Genomic DNA, 13,965 nt, shown 5'->3' with positions numbered 1-13,965 from the left:
TAAGATATATAAGGGTTGATTCACTAAAGTGCGATAAAACGAGCGCTATTTATTGCACGCGTTAAAAATTTTATTGCGCCTTATTTTTCACGTCGTAACGTATGATTCACTAAAAGGATACTTGCGTTAATTTAGACATAATGCTGTTTGCGTTATTTAAGTCGCAAAGACTATTTTCGCACGGTATTTGATGCAACGTACTCTAATTAACGCAGCACGCTAATTAACACATGTGCACTACTTATCGTGCACACGCCATATTAGCCATACACACCATTACGCTCGTAAAACTACTTTTTTTTTAAAATGACCATTTCCCTGTAAACTGGAGGCTGCATCACTCTAGGGCCAACACATACTTGAAAAAATCCCACTGCAAAATCCATATTGTGTTGCCAAAAGCTCATGAACTGTACTTTTCTATAATTACCGCCTGCCCCAAGTAGGTGTTAATTTTGCACAGACTAATGAGACATTTAGCGCGTCTAAGTGTTTGTGAATCATGCGTTAGTATTATTTCTGCGTGCTAATTAACGCAATGCGTTAAAATTAACGCATTCGGTTGCACGCTATTTAACGCACGTTAACACGCTTTTTTTTTTTCATTTTTACCGTAAAAAAGCATGCGATAATGCTTATCACACTAGTGGCTTGTGGCTTGATTAAAATATCAAAAACTTTCATGAGTACAAATACAGGACGGTCTTATAACATTCCCCAATATTTTAACTGTCAGTCGAGGGGAGTGGTTTATTTGGCCACCTGTGAATGTGGAGCCCAGTATGTTGGTAAAACCATACGGGGAGCTGGGATTAGGTTCCTTGAACATATATCGGCTATTGAGAGGAATGATTTGAGGTCTGCCATAGCTAAGCATGCAATTGAGGAACATGATAAGAGGTGCAGAGTCACTTTCCAGATTATTGATAAGCCCAAGATGAATGTCAGAAAGGGAGAATTGGACAAAAAACTCTTGGAGAGAGAAGTGTATTGGATTTATTATCTTAGAACTATAGAATGTTTTGGTGGCTTGAACAGGGAATGGGAGGTTTCTTGTTATTGTTAATGCCAGCAGTTGTATATAAGCTGTGTATATAAATTACTCCCCTTTTTTACCCACTATGGAGAGTTAGATTTTTATATCTCAGCTTATGGCATCCAGGGATAGCGTTTACATAATGTAGGTTACCATTAGGATCACTGATTGTAGTAATTTATGTTACTGATATCTTGTCAATTAATACATATGGTTACTTAACTGAGGTTCCAACTTAGTCCTCACCCCATGCTTCGTGTATGATATGGCGTGATGCTTTTATTTCATGTTATGTACCTGGATAGGGTTTCTACCTCACCCAAAGTTGTCCCATGAATTATCATGTGACACTCTGGGGTTCACTAGTGTTAGGGTATGGACTTATTAGTATATTTAAGCAATTCGGGGAGTGGGAGAATTTCACAATTCTAATATGTATTTATTGTTTAGTCTATAATGATATCGGATGTGAATCATGTTATAGGGTACCATCCATTGGGGAGTTAGATCCCTGGTTGTGGGATTGTATGGGGATAATTTTTGGGTAATAGATACACCCTGTATGGATATTTCATATCTATTGAATCTTATGGGTGGTATATAACTATATCCTATATTTTGATACATATGGGTTCTATTAGTGCTTGCATGTATCCAACACATCACATTGTTTCTAATTATGTAGCACTGCGGTGGTTAAAACTATTTGGGGAGTGGCTAATTATGTGTATTTAAGAAACAGGTGGGTTGGAGACTCCTTTAGTAGCTTCTGATGAAGTGGCATAGGCCATGAAACGCGTTAAGCTGGGGGGTTGTTTTTCTACATGTTTTTAATGGACTGATTAAATAAAGCATATTTTTAATGAACAAGCAGCCCTGCGTGCTCCATCTAACATCCATAACTTTTCTGCGATTGATTACGCCAGGATCGGGGGCGTTTCTTTGATGTGTATGCACAGGTTACTGCTGACATTGAACTGAACCGGTGAGTGCTCCCATACACTGAACACTAGTGAATCAACCCTATAATGTCTGGAAAGCACTGTTTAAATGTGTTGGTGCTATATGAATAAGATATATTAACCCTTACGCTGCCAGCCAATTGGGTTACTTTTTGAACATTTTGCACTCTTTCACATTAGGGGCCTTTCCTGATGGGGCACTTTTAGTTTAGCTAGGATATTGAGGCAATGAGGCAGCCCCCTTGGCTCAATGCCATGGGGTTGGGGGTGTATCTGACTCTCTCTTCCTCAAGAAGCTCCCATCCCTAGCTATTTTTTGCCACAAGGGCCACGTCTAGGGTTGGCAACTTTCTGTTTGGAGAACTCAGTGAAAGAGGGCGGGGAGGTGACATTAGAAGGGTGCAGTGGGTGATGCTTACCAGGGGGGCATAATGCCATGCCACTGAGACAATCACTGCATCATTCAAGAAGAGCCCTGTCCAGATTTCCCAATTTGTAAAACCAGGCAAACAGTTTTGACCCGGACAACCCATAACTAGGCTGTCTGGGTCAAAACCAGACAGATGGCAACCCTAGCCATGTCACTAAAGATAAAGCTCCTCCTGCAGTTAGCAAAGCAAATGGAAAAAAAAAGAACAACAACATTCCTATTAACTTGCCCAATACACCAACAATATATTTACACATTTACATGTAATGCTTTACATCTTTTCCTGCCTTACTGTCAAGTAGTGCCTGTTTTTTTTTAAGTAGAAATAACCCCACAGAATAAACTAAACTTCCAAAAATTACATATTCTGTAAATTTAAAATGGGTACATTATTTTATATTCTAAAATACCAAACTGCAAACCTGTGCTAAGTCAGCAGTTTTTATGTCCTTTTTGACAAACCTTACATTTTTCACCATTTGCTACAAGTCTACAAATCAAATGAGTTTTTCAGATCTCCATACCTTAAGACTGCTAAAAAATAGTTTAAACAATAGTTTAACCCAATAGGATTGATTTGCCCCCAATAGTACAAGGTACAAAGTACTGTTTTATTATTACAGTGAAAAAGGAAATCATTTTTAAAAATTAGAATTATTTGCTTATAATTGAGTCTATGGGAGATGGCCTTTAGAACTTTCTGGATAATGAGTTTCTGGATTAGGGTCCCATACCTGTATTACTAACAAGTCAAAAGGGTTGAGAAGACCGCCTAATACATATGCAAATAAGTCAAAGGGATTCTGGGAACAAATTCCTTAAGGCTCTTAGAAAAATCCCATTTACATGGGTTTATCCTATAGGCAGAAGCTCACCCACTGGGTTTTTAAAGCAAAAGCCAGGATAATAGCTGATCAGATTCCCAACTACACACCGGTTTCACCCTTCTTGGGGCTCATCAGTGTAGTGCAGGGTTTTCTGATCAGCTTAGGTAGAGCCAGGAGTGGGGATTCACAAACAAGTCAAAAGGGTTGAGGAGACCGCCTCATTTGTAAAAGCCCCATTCTCATTCACTGTAGAAAAACCACTAGTTCTTGGAAATTTACTGGAGCATGTAAGTGAGATAGTGCACAGGAACTGGACTTGTAAAGAAGATTTTTTTTTTACTTTGTGCCTTTAATTTAATTTCAAGCCAACTTTCATAAACCACTCCCAACTTGGACAAAGTACAAACAGACAGTTTGGAGTTATTGAGATACATTCTTTAAAGGAGAATGTAAGTCAAAATTTCAAAAGCATACTGCCCAATAGTCCTCCTATTGTTTAGTAAAAACACTTTTGGCTCACCTAATCAAATATTTACTCAGTCACACTTACTTCACATTTTCTAGAACAGGCAGCCATCTCTAAAAAGGTATTCTCCCTTCCTTTCTCTCCTTGCTTCATACTGCACATGTGTTTCATTCCCTCCCCCCCCTGCCAGATCCACTTCTGATTGGCTAGTGGGCATGTGTAGCTCAGAACAGGAGACAGGATCAAGTTACACACATGCTCAGAGAATAGGAAGGCTGCTGCTGGCACCTACAGGAAGGGGAGAGAGATTTCAGTGATGTCACTGTAGTCTTCACACTGCTGTAGGCTGCCAGCACCATATCTCAGAAAAGCAAGCAGGGATCTGGGAATTTAGATATGCAGTACTTGCCTTTAGACTTACTTTTAATTTATATTAACCTTTCCTTATCCTTTAACCCCAAATCAGGCCCTCTGACAAAAGAAGGCTATCGAAATTTTACTTTGACAACATTTCATGAGACATTTACCATGTTTGTTACATATATTCACTTCATTTATACCTTGAAATTCGTTATTGTAGACCCATTAATTTATTTACAACTGTTATTAGCATTTACACTGGTAGGTTAAAAGGGGTCAGTTTAATATTTCATGGGGGTGAGTTATAATATTTATGGCTCATGTCACATGTCAAATTGTCTATACATTTGCTATTCAAGTCAATTAAAGCACAGGCAGTACCAGGATTTTCTATGCTGGTGGAAATAGCCACAAACCTACTGCAGTATTATTCCAGTTTGTATTTCTAAACATACATTTTGAAAAAATATTGCATAAAATAAAAATATCTGTTTGATGGTGATTGAACCAGAGCTGTAAATAACTTTTCTAGTGAAATGTAACTTCATTATGCTGTTTGTGGATTCTGGTTACACATCTGAAAAACTTATTCCCTATGGGAAAATAATACTTGTGCTCTATATCCCAAGTTCAACTTGAATGACCTGTCAAAGGCTATGCAGCAGCTTGTTAGTATAGACTGTAGTAGTGCTTCTGAAAAAAACCAGTGCATGATATCAGGGCATTATATTTAAACTCATACAAATCCCTTAATTTTTGTTGTATATGGTCCTTATATGGTCTTTAGGTAAATAGCATTATATAACAATCCCTTATATGTGGGATGGGGGGGGGGGGGTGTCTCCCACCATTGGATTATTAGCATATTTTTACTTTTTCTAACTGTATTGGTTTTGTACTGTAAACCCTCTTCCTAGTAACTAGACAATGCGTTACATTGTAGTAATTAAAGATCTGCAGAAAAATTGGTATAACATCAGACATCTTTATTTATTGATCAGATGGAGTGAAGGGGGAAACACTTATTGACGTTGGCCATGGACCATCAATTTATCAGGACCTTTCTGCATGCGAATCCTTCAGAGAGATCATTGGTGGTGAATACACTGACCGTAACCGCGAGTACTATGAAAAAACCGTGAGAAATGAACCAGGAATATTTGACTGGACAAGTGTTATACAAGCAGTCTGTGACCTGGAAGGAAAAGGGTAAGGCACTATTTCATTATGAAGTCCTAGCCCTGCCAAAATGTTATTTTATTATGTCACAGGACGTGAAGTGTCCATTTTTCTTAAAAATCCCATAATTCCATTAAAATTCATATATATATATATATCTATAGAATATGCAACAGAGTAGGCACTCACGTATAGCAAGGTTACAGTATGCCTGGGTGCAGTATATTAGCAAAATGTGGGTCCAACCCCTATTCTACCTGTGATAGTGAGCTGTGGTTTTATCTGTGGACTTAACTGGTCTGTTTTAGCAGGTCATTTTTACTATTGGCACGGAACAACTTATTCCCTCAATGCGCCCCTGTCTCTCCCAGCACTACTTCACTCTATGCCCTACATTGGGCTGTGTATCCACCTACGGGCTTGAACTGATCTGTTCTAAGTGGCTCGTTTCTACTTTTTTTAATACTAACACGCTGTCGCTTATTCCCCTGCCGCACGGTACTCTCTACCTCCAATTGGTGATGTTTTTACTTATTGGTACTCGTGGTTGCTGTGGCTCCTGGCTTATTTAACTCTGTTTGGTAGTACAGATCGGTAGATTTTTCTTTTGGGTTTTTAATTTTTTCTGCTGATTTTGTCCCACTCTGGCTCATATCCTGACATGATACAATCTGTGCCTGAAATGCTAACTGTATTTTTGCTACATTTGTGTTGTTATACTTATGTTTCACTTCAGCAATAAGTGTCTGGAGGATTTGTTACACTCTCTTTTCATGTTTGATCTATCCCGTGGCACCTCTTGTATTGCCCAAAGCTGACTGTGTAATGGCTAATTTGTGTCTGGTAGCTGCCTGTAAAGATCTGGATAGTTATTGTAATGCCCTTAATAACATTTCATCTTTACTAAAAGTAGGGGGGTATTTAATAATGGCAGAGGTTCTTAACTGTACCACTTACTGGTTTGGAGGCAAAAGGTTTTCTAACATACCGCTAAACGAGGAATTTATGAAAAGTGCTATAACCAATACCGGTTATGCTATAATAGACCTGGAGGTTATTCCCAGAAAGTATGATGAGTATGATGAAGAGCAGTACAAAATCAGTGACTATGACTCAACCATATTTGTTCTTGCACGCAAACTGAGGGATATTTAGGTTGGAGAGGACAGTATACAGTATATTACTGCTTATGTCTATTCTCTACCAAGGCTGATTTTTTTACACCTTCGGTCAAAAATATAATACATATTCCGAACTGATATGATAAGAATCATTCCTGCCTTGTTTATGATTCAGTTTATCTTTGAGTAATGCCATTGTCATCTAAATGATTTAACATTTATTTTCTCTTTTATATTGCACATAAAAGCCAGTGTAAAAAACCCTGAAAACTAGTGATGAGCAAATTTTTTTTTTGCCATTGGCGGATTGTTCCGTAAAATAGGCGCAAAAATTTGCCACAGGAAAAAAAATGATGGGCGTCAAAAAAAGTTGCAAAATTAGCATTCAACTAATCTTTTGCCATTTTGCAGATTTACTCATCACTTCCGTAAACCTCTAAAACCACAAATCAAAGAAAGATCTTCTAGTTGTAAAAGGGACATCTGTCATTGACATAGATCAGGGATCCCCCAACCTTTCTTACTTGTGAGCCACAGTCAAATGTAAAAAGACTTGGAGAGCAACATAAGCATCATAAAAGTTCATGGAGGTGCCAAATAAGGGCTAAGATTGGCTATTAGGTAGCCTCTATGCAAACTTACAGCTTACAGGAGGCTTTATTTGGTACTAAATCTTGTTTTTATTCAACCAAAACTTGCCACCAAGTCAGGAATTCAAAAATAACTACCTGCTTTGGGGGCACTGAGAGCAACATCCAAGGGGTTGGTGAGCAGCATGTTGCCCCCGAGCCACTGGTTGGGGATCACTGTTTTAGATCATATGCTGATTTAGAATCTTTGGGTTTTGTCGCATAATAAATCGTTCAAAAGTGAAAAAAACCCGAACAGAAAAAAAATCAAGTTTTTTTAAATGCCCCCATTAAAGTTTAGACACGTCTGATGGCACCAGTCATGGTGTAGATGCAGTGCCATCTAAAGGGAGAAAAAAGAAAACAGATATAATAGCATTTGTTACCTACCAACCCAGCCAAGATCTGAAGGGCACAAATCAGATAATACTGAGCACTGGTATTAAGTGAATTTATTCAGCCAAAAGCAGGTAGCTCCTGAAAAAATTGGGGGGGTTGACAGCTTTGCATTCTTCCTCCTGAACGATACAGATTCAAGTAAGTTCAACCCTGTTAAATCACATACAGTGGTTTATTTCATACTTGGAAACAATCTATACTAGTTATGCTTACGCTAAAGGTGTTTATCACAATAAATTGTACTTTTCTGTATTTGAAAATCTACAATAAAAACATTATTGAAAAAAACTCCTTTCTATCACTGAACAGCTACAAAGCGGTATGTTGTTTTTTCCAATGTTTTCGTAGTCTAATATAACAAAGCCAACATTACAAGATAATCTCTTGTGACATAGATTTTACAGCTCATAAAGGGTAAAACATCTTTTAGCTAAATTGACTTTCTATAAGCAAAATATAAATTTCACTTCTTTCCTTTTCATAATTTGTCACACAAAACGTCTCAGTGATTTCCTGTTCCTCATTTTCTGCCAGTTGATAAGATCCACTTAGCAAAACATCTTTCTAACATTCAATTGCAAAATGACCTTTTCCATTTAACAACAAAACATTTATTTGCTTAAAAGTACAAAATCCAACAACTTTGGCAGAAAACAGTGTTTGAACTTTTCTTCAAAGGCAAAAACCTAATTTTAATCCCGTATGCTGAAAAGTATTAACTGAGGAAGAGAAGCTTGGAGTCCTAGATAAATTAGTCTAAATGAGTCTTAGGTACTTTTTTTTAATAAGTCAGGTTAAGCACCTTTGCTCAAACTGGTGAGAATAATTTTCAATGGTACCAAGCTAAGTGTATTATCTATTGAGAAGCTGAAGGCACTGGAAAAGTAAGTATATTCTGTAGTCTGTGATTGGTCATTTTATAGCCCAATGTGAACCAGCAGATAACTGTCTGTCACTACACCTGTTTTTTATGCAACCAAAACTTGCCTATAAATCAGGAATTAAAAAAATAAGCACCTGCTTTGAGGTCACTGGGAGCAGAATTTTTGGGGTTGGTAAGCAACATGTTGCTCCCGAGCCATTGGTTGAGGATTACTGTTCTATAGTGATGCTCAGTGGATGCTAGCCATGTCTGGACTGAGATTTAAAACAGACATTGGGTATGGGTGTGAGTGGGTACTGCTGCAAGCACATTAAATATAATAATAGTTAGTGAGTATTGGCACCCCAAGTGTATTATACTCTCAGGGCTGTACAAGAATGTTATACAGTGAAAGGTAGTGGATAATGAAACACCAAGCACATACAGTGAATGGCAAAAAGGCACCGATACCCAAAGCACCACAGCACAATGTTGTTAGGTTATAATTAAGGTACAGTTTAATCACTGTGCCATCTACATGGCCACTGCTAGGCATGAGGCAACATACAGTAAATCATAGGTTCACAATCATATACAGGTATAGGACCCATTATCTAGAATGCTCGGGACCAAGGGTATTCTGGATAAGGGGTCTTTCTGTAATTTGGATCTCCATACCTTAAGTCTACTGAAAAATCAATAAGATATTAATTAAACCCAATAGGATTGTTTTGCATCCAATACGGATTAATTTGGATCAAATACAAGGTACTGTTTTATTATTGCAGAGAAAAAGGAAATAAATTTTAAAAATCTGAATTATTTGATTAAAATAGAGTCTATGGGAGAAAGGCTTTCCGTAATTCAGTGTTTCTGGATAATGGGTTTCTGGATAATGGATCCTATACCTGTACTATAGTTTATGGATATACAAAAACATCTAAACATATAAAACATCTTACTGACATTCTATTTTGAAGCTCAGTACATTCTACTTTTTTATTATTTGCCTTCTATATCCTGTCTTCTCTCCTGATTTTCCTGACTCTCCATTTGACTTTATCTTCTTCCAGCATTTTTCATCATTTTCATTTTTGTGCTTTTCTTATGTTTTTCTTTTAACCATCCCTCTCACATCTGCCAGTTTATCAGCCTCCTTTCCCAAACCCACTCCCCCCTCCAGTTTCAGGTTCTTTGTACATTTATTTGCTCTTCCTTTCTATGTGTTCCATATTATTCTTCCAGTCTCTATAACTTTCTCTGACCCTCTTTCCTCCTTTTATGTTGAATACTTTCAGTCCTTCATAATTGTTTTCTCTACTCTGGACCACTGTCTCATCCACCATTGTGTTCTATTTTCACATAAAAAGATTTTCTGCTCCTTTACTGACCTGCTGCTGTAAAGGTGGTTTCCAGGTGGTAGGGTGCTAATGGCAGGCATTTTTGTTGCTGCAGTTATAGGTGTGTAGGGACCCATAGGGTTAAGCTCCCTATGGCTTTACTTCCCTATTTTTCCTTATCTGTACTGTTATTGGGTAGACCCCCTATACTCAGGTTACAGTTTCTAAAGCTATCCCTTACAGGTTTAGCCCATTTAACCACTCCCCTTGGCAGACTATATAGTGTCTTGCACAAGGAAGTGTTTTCCTCTTTGGCTGCCGGTCTGCTACCTGAAGCAGAGCTCCATCGAGCCTGGGTTCAGATCCGGCCCAGTAAGCCACTATCCATCCAAATTAAGTCGGGGACAGGGCCCCGTGAATGAGGAAAAGACAGTATAGCAGCATATTTCATAGCACCCTCTAGAAGTGGTGAGTTCAGACAGAATTATACAGAAAGAGCAGCCATTTGCTCCATCCAGGATAATAGCAAAGGAGTAGTCTTCCTAACAGGCATTACTGGCTTTAGCTTAGGGACACAGAAGTGCTAGGGAAATAGGTTAGCAAATATGCCTTGCCCTAACCTCCAAAAGAGCATGGGACTATGCCGGTGAGCTTTCCTACCTATCACTCTGTTGTTGTTCTACCTGCCCAACCTCTTGATGAGAAGGGATACACAGGGGAGCATCATATTTCTGCTATTAATCCGAATTACATCAATTGTATAACTGCATACTGCATAACATCTATTAAGTGAGTATTGAAATACCCTGATTACCCTTGTCTTGGACAAATAAAGTATTATCAAGTTCATTCATAAGAATCCTCTGGCGTCCATTTCTATCTATTGCACCACACTACTTCAGCTAGTTGTAGTTCAACAACCCCTCAGCTCCATTGTCTACCTCCCACGTAGCGGAGGCCCACTCCTGTGCATTAAGGTCGCATGTAACACATGCTCTACAGCACGCTACTAGCCTGGGTTGGCCATTTTATAGCCAAATAGGTGTTACATTTGGCACCCAACGTGCTTTTTGAATCATTATATTTGATTTATTTAATCCGGAGCCATTGCCTTGAGGGGACTGAGTAGTTGTGTGTGTCACTTTAAATTTTACTGACAGGCTCTGCCGGACGCAATAGGCAAAAGGCGCCGCAGGCCTGATCGTATTGCAGTGTACTGATTGGCCGTGGGTTCGGGCTTGTGGATTCTACCCGAGTATCCCCATTGGCTGTTGGACCTGTCCATCAAGTGCTGCTGACTTTGGCGCTCTTTTCCCCGAAATCCCGCGTGAAGCTAACGCTGTTTACAAGATTTCGGAGGGGGAGGGAGGGGCCTTACGTCACCAGCGCCATTTTGTGGAAAGCTTTGCAAGGAGTGAGACGTGCGTAACACTGCGCTACATCCTGCCATCAGATAGACCCTTGCGGCTGCACCGGGTACTACTGACACCGCTCCACATATTACCGCAAGTGACTGCACGGCTGCGAGTCACCATACCAGCTGGACCTCCACCTTACCTAGCCCTGCGGACATGGGTAGGATCAACCGGTGAGAGGGGTACTGTACGCCACACACACACCAAGCCACATAGCTGGGGAGGATAAACCGTGTAAGGGCTACAGACTGTTCCAAATTAGTGTCGCTCCTGCCCAAACGCGGCTGCGTGGGACAAACAGGGCGCACCTTGCCAGCTGTTATTTTTCCCACAGCATACCTCATACTACCAAGTAGGGGATTATACAGTGTGGCCTGAAGCATTAACTTTTGCCATTGTGCTCAAACTACCCAGACGCGGCTGCGCTGGGATAAGCATGCAGGCAGAGCAACCTTTAAAGCTCCCTACCTGATTACTCCAACAAGGGTTAGGGGTACAGTGGAGCAGGGGAGTCAAGAACTTTCCCCAACATTTGGTGCCATTAGCCATTACCTACACGCGGCTGCGGTAGGATATCACCAGGCACCCAAGCACACATTTCCAAGCCGCATAGCGGGGCGGACCCTTCAGTGTGCGCTTACACCAGTCAATACCACTTTCCTTCCCCTAAGATGGCGGATGAGGGGTGGGACAGCTGGCCAGACCCTGAGGCGCCGGAGGGGGCCCAGGGCTTAGAGATTGCTGACCTTGTGCCTCATATCAGCAAGGACAGGTACATTTGGACCGGGACTTTCTCTAGAAAATCCTTATCAGCCCGCCGCCATGTAATGATCCCCTGTTGTGGCGGGTGTGGGAAAGATTCCGAATGGGTCTTCCGGGAAGCCACCATAAGGTGCCCTGGATGTCTGTTCCCGTGCTGGGTGGGGCCTCTTACAGTAAAAGAGGAAGAACCTGCCATTCCTGTCCAAACTGGGGAGCCTGTACCAGATAATCTCCCCCGGGTGTCATCACCCATACTGCTGGGCCACAATAGAACCTCTTCAGAGCTCACTTCACCTGCAGTTTCAGATTCCCCTAAAGTGGTTGGGGAGGAAGTGCAGGCATTGGCCCAGCTACAAATATCCACACCCCAAAGCGAGGAGGTTAAGTCTCCACCAAAGGGGAGGGGTCGCGGACGCACCCCAAAACCAGCTACCATGGCTGGGCCTGGTCTTGCAGCATCACACAGCAGTTCATGCCAGGACAATAAGGAATCGGATAACAACCAGCCATCCAGGCGTTTTCCAAAGCCAAATTGGAACGTCATGGAGTTCAGTTCTTCAGCAGATAGCCCAGACCCTGAGGATCAGGGAGAGCCATCAGCAACCACTCCAACTCCATACCATCCTCAAGAGGGAGAGGAGGAATTTTGGGTCATGCCAGGCAGGGCTGACGCATACAAATCACGGTCGGTGTCCCGGGTACAGCGGGTCATAAACAAGCGTGTCCTCAAGGAGTGGGGGTACTATATGCCGTATGCCCCTGAGTGGGTATACGACGAAGTAGAGAAACACCTCCAGGAGTGGCTGTATGGAGAACTGTTGGAAAGAACCGATGTCGGATCGGGCGGAATTTTTCATTCAAATGCTACCAAGAGGCAAAAGGACTTGGAATTCCTAAATGATACCCTTGCGGAATGGTGGTTCGGGAGAACCGTACTGAAGCACTGCGTAAGAACCAGCGGGAAGTTCCAGGAGGACAAGTGCCACAGCCTCATGGCCAAGCTCCCAAGTGGCACAAAAATCAATAAGCCACATCCCTCCTTCTACAGGTCCTACGAGGACATCTTAAAGAAGTTTGGGGCAAAGGAGTAAGTTCTTCCAGGGTTATCCATTGCTTTATTTGCTGGAGCCCATTTTCTAAGGGGATTGTTCACAAAGAGACTCGCTCCTTGGAGCTAGAGGTGAACTCTATCAATGGCCATTAAGATGAACAGTTATGACCAGCCCCGGATGTTCTAAATTTCTCAGTTAAACCCTATATGGTTAAGGGACTGTTTCCCTTGGGGGCACTGCTGAGAACCCTTGTTTTTGTTGTAAATAGTTGGGTGAACAGCCAAAAAGACTGCTGCGCCCCACCACACTACAACTTCTACTTAGACCTGCTAATGGGGCATGTACTTAATAAAGTTGATGGGTGGGATTGTGTCACAGTTTGAATGTTAACCCAATGCAACATTTCTTTACAGCCAAGTATGTGCCTGGGAACCTGGAACTGCAGGAGTAATTCCCATGTGTGCACCGGAGTGATCCACCAGGACACTCAAGGTGTATGTAAGTCAGTAAAAGTTCCTGTATGTGCCTAACTTTTTCTTTACAGTTATCCAATGTACCCGGTATACCTCTGGATAGGATACCAGAAGCGGATGTTGGTACTGTTTATATTTTGCACTAAATTCTTGCACTATGGTTATTGCTTGAAAGTGTACTTATGGTTATTTACCATTGCCGGGTCGGAATGGATTCTTCCCCCAGGTGAATGTAGGGACCCATAGGGTTAAGCTCCCTATGGCTTTACTTCCCTACTTTTCCTTATCTGTACTGTTATTGGGTAGACCCCCTTTACTCAGGTTACAGTTTCTAAAGCTATCCCTTACAGGTTTAGCCCATTTAACCACTCCCCTTGGCAGACTATATAGTGTCTTGCACAAGGAAGTGTTTTCCTCTTTGGCTGCCAGTCTGCTACCTGAAGCAGAGCTCCATCGAGCCTGGGTTCAGATCCGGCCCAGTAAGCCACTATCCATCCAAATTAAGTCGGGGACAGGGCCCCGTGAATGAGCAAAAGACAGTATAGCAGCATATTTCATAGCACCCTCTAGAAGTGGTGAGTTCAGACAGAATTATACAGAAAGAGCAGCCATTTGCTCCATCCAGGATAATAGCAAAGGAGTAGTCTTCCTA

The 13,965-nt window shown here is 41.2% G+C and overlaps 1 protein-coding gene across 2 annotated transcripts in view; it reads left to right on the top strand.

Moving 5' to 3' along the window:
• Positions 1 to 13,965, top strand: part of nnmt (nicotinamide N-methyltransferase) — a 47,878-nt gene that overhangs the window by 10,480 nt on the left and 23,433 nt on the right. The window contains exon 2 of one of the 2 annotated variants that reach the window (XM_031905465.1): positions 5,083 to 5,290. The gene's annotated coding sequence lies outside the window, so the exon portion shown is untranslated. Of the gene's footprint in view, positions 1 to 5,082; positions 5,291 to 8,219; positions 8,294 to 13,965 lie in introns of those variants that run through there. The other variant, XM_002942902.5, reaches the window with a different exon arrangement.

Source organism: Xenopus tropicalis, chromosome 7, assembly GCF_000004195.4.
Source record: "Xenopus tropicalis strain Nigerian chromosome 7, UCB_Xtro_10.0, whole genome shotgun sequence".
Lineage (NCBI taxonomy): Eukaryota > Metazoa > Chordata > Amphibia > Anura > Pipidae > Xenopus > Xenopus tropicalis.
This window is presented reverse-complemented; position numbering and strand designations above follow the sequence as displayed.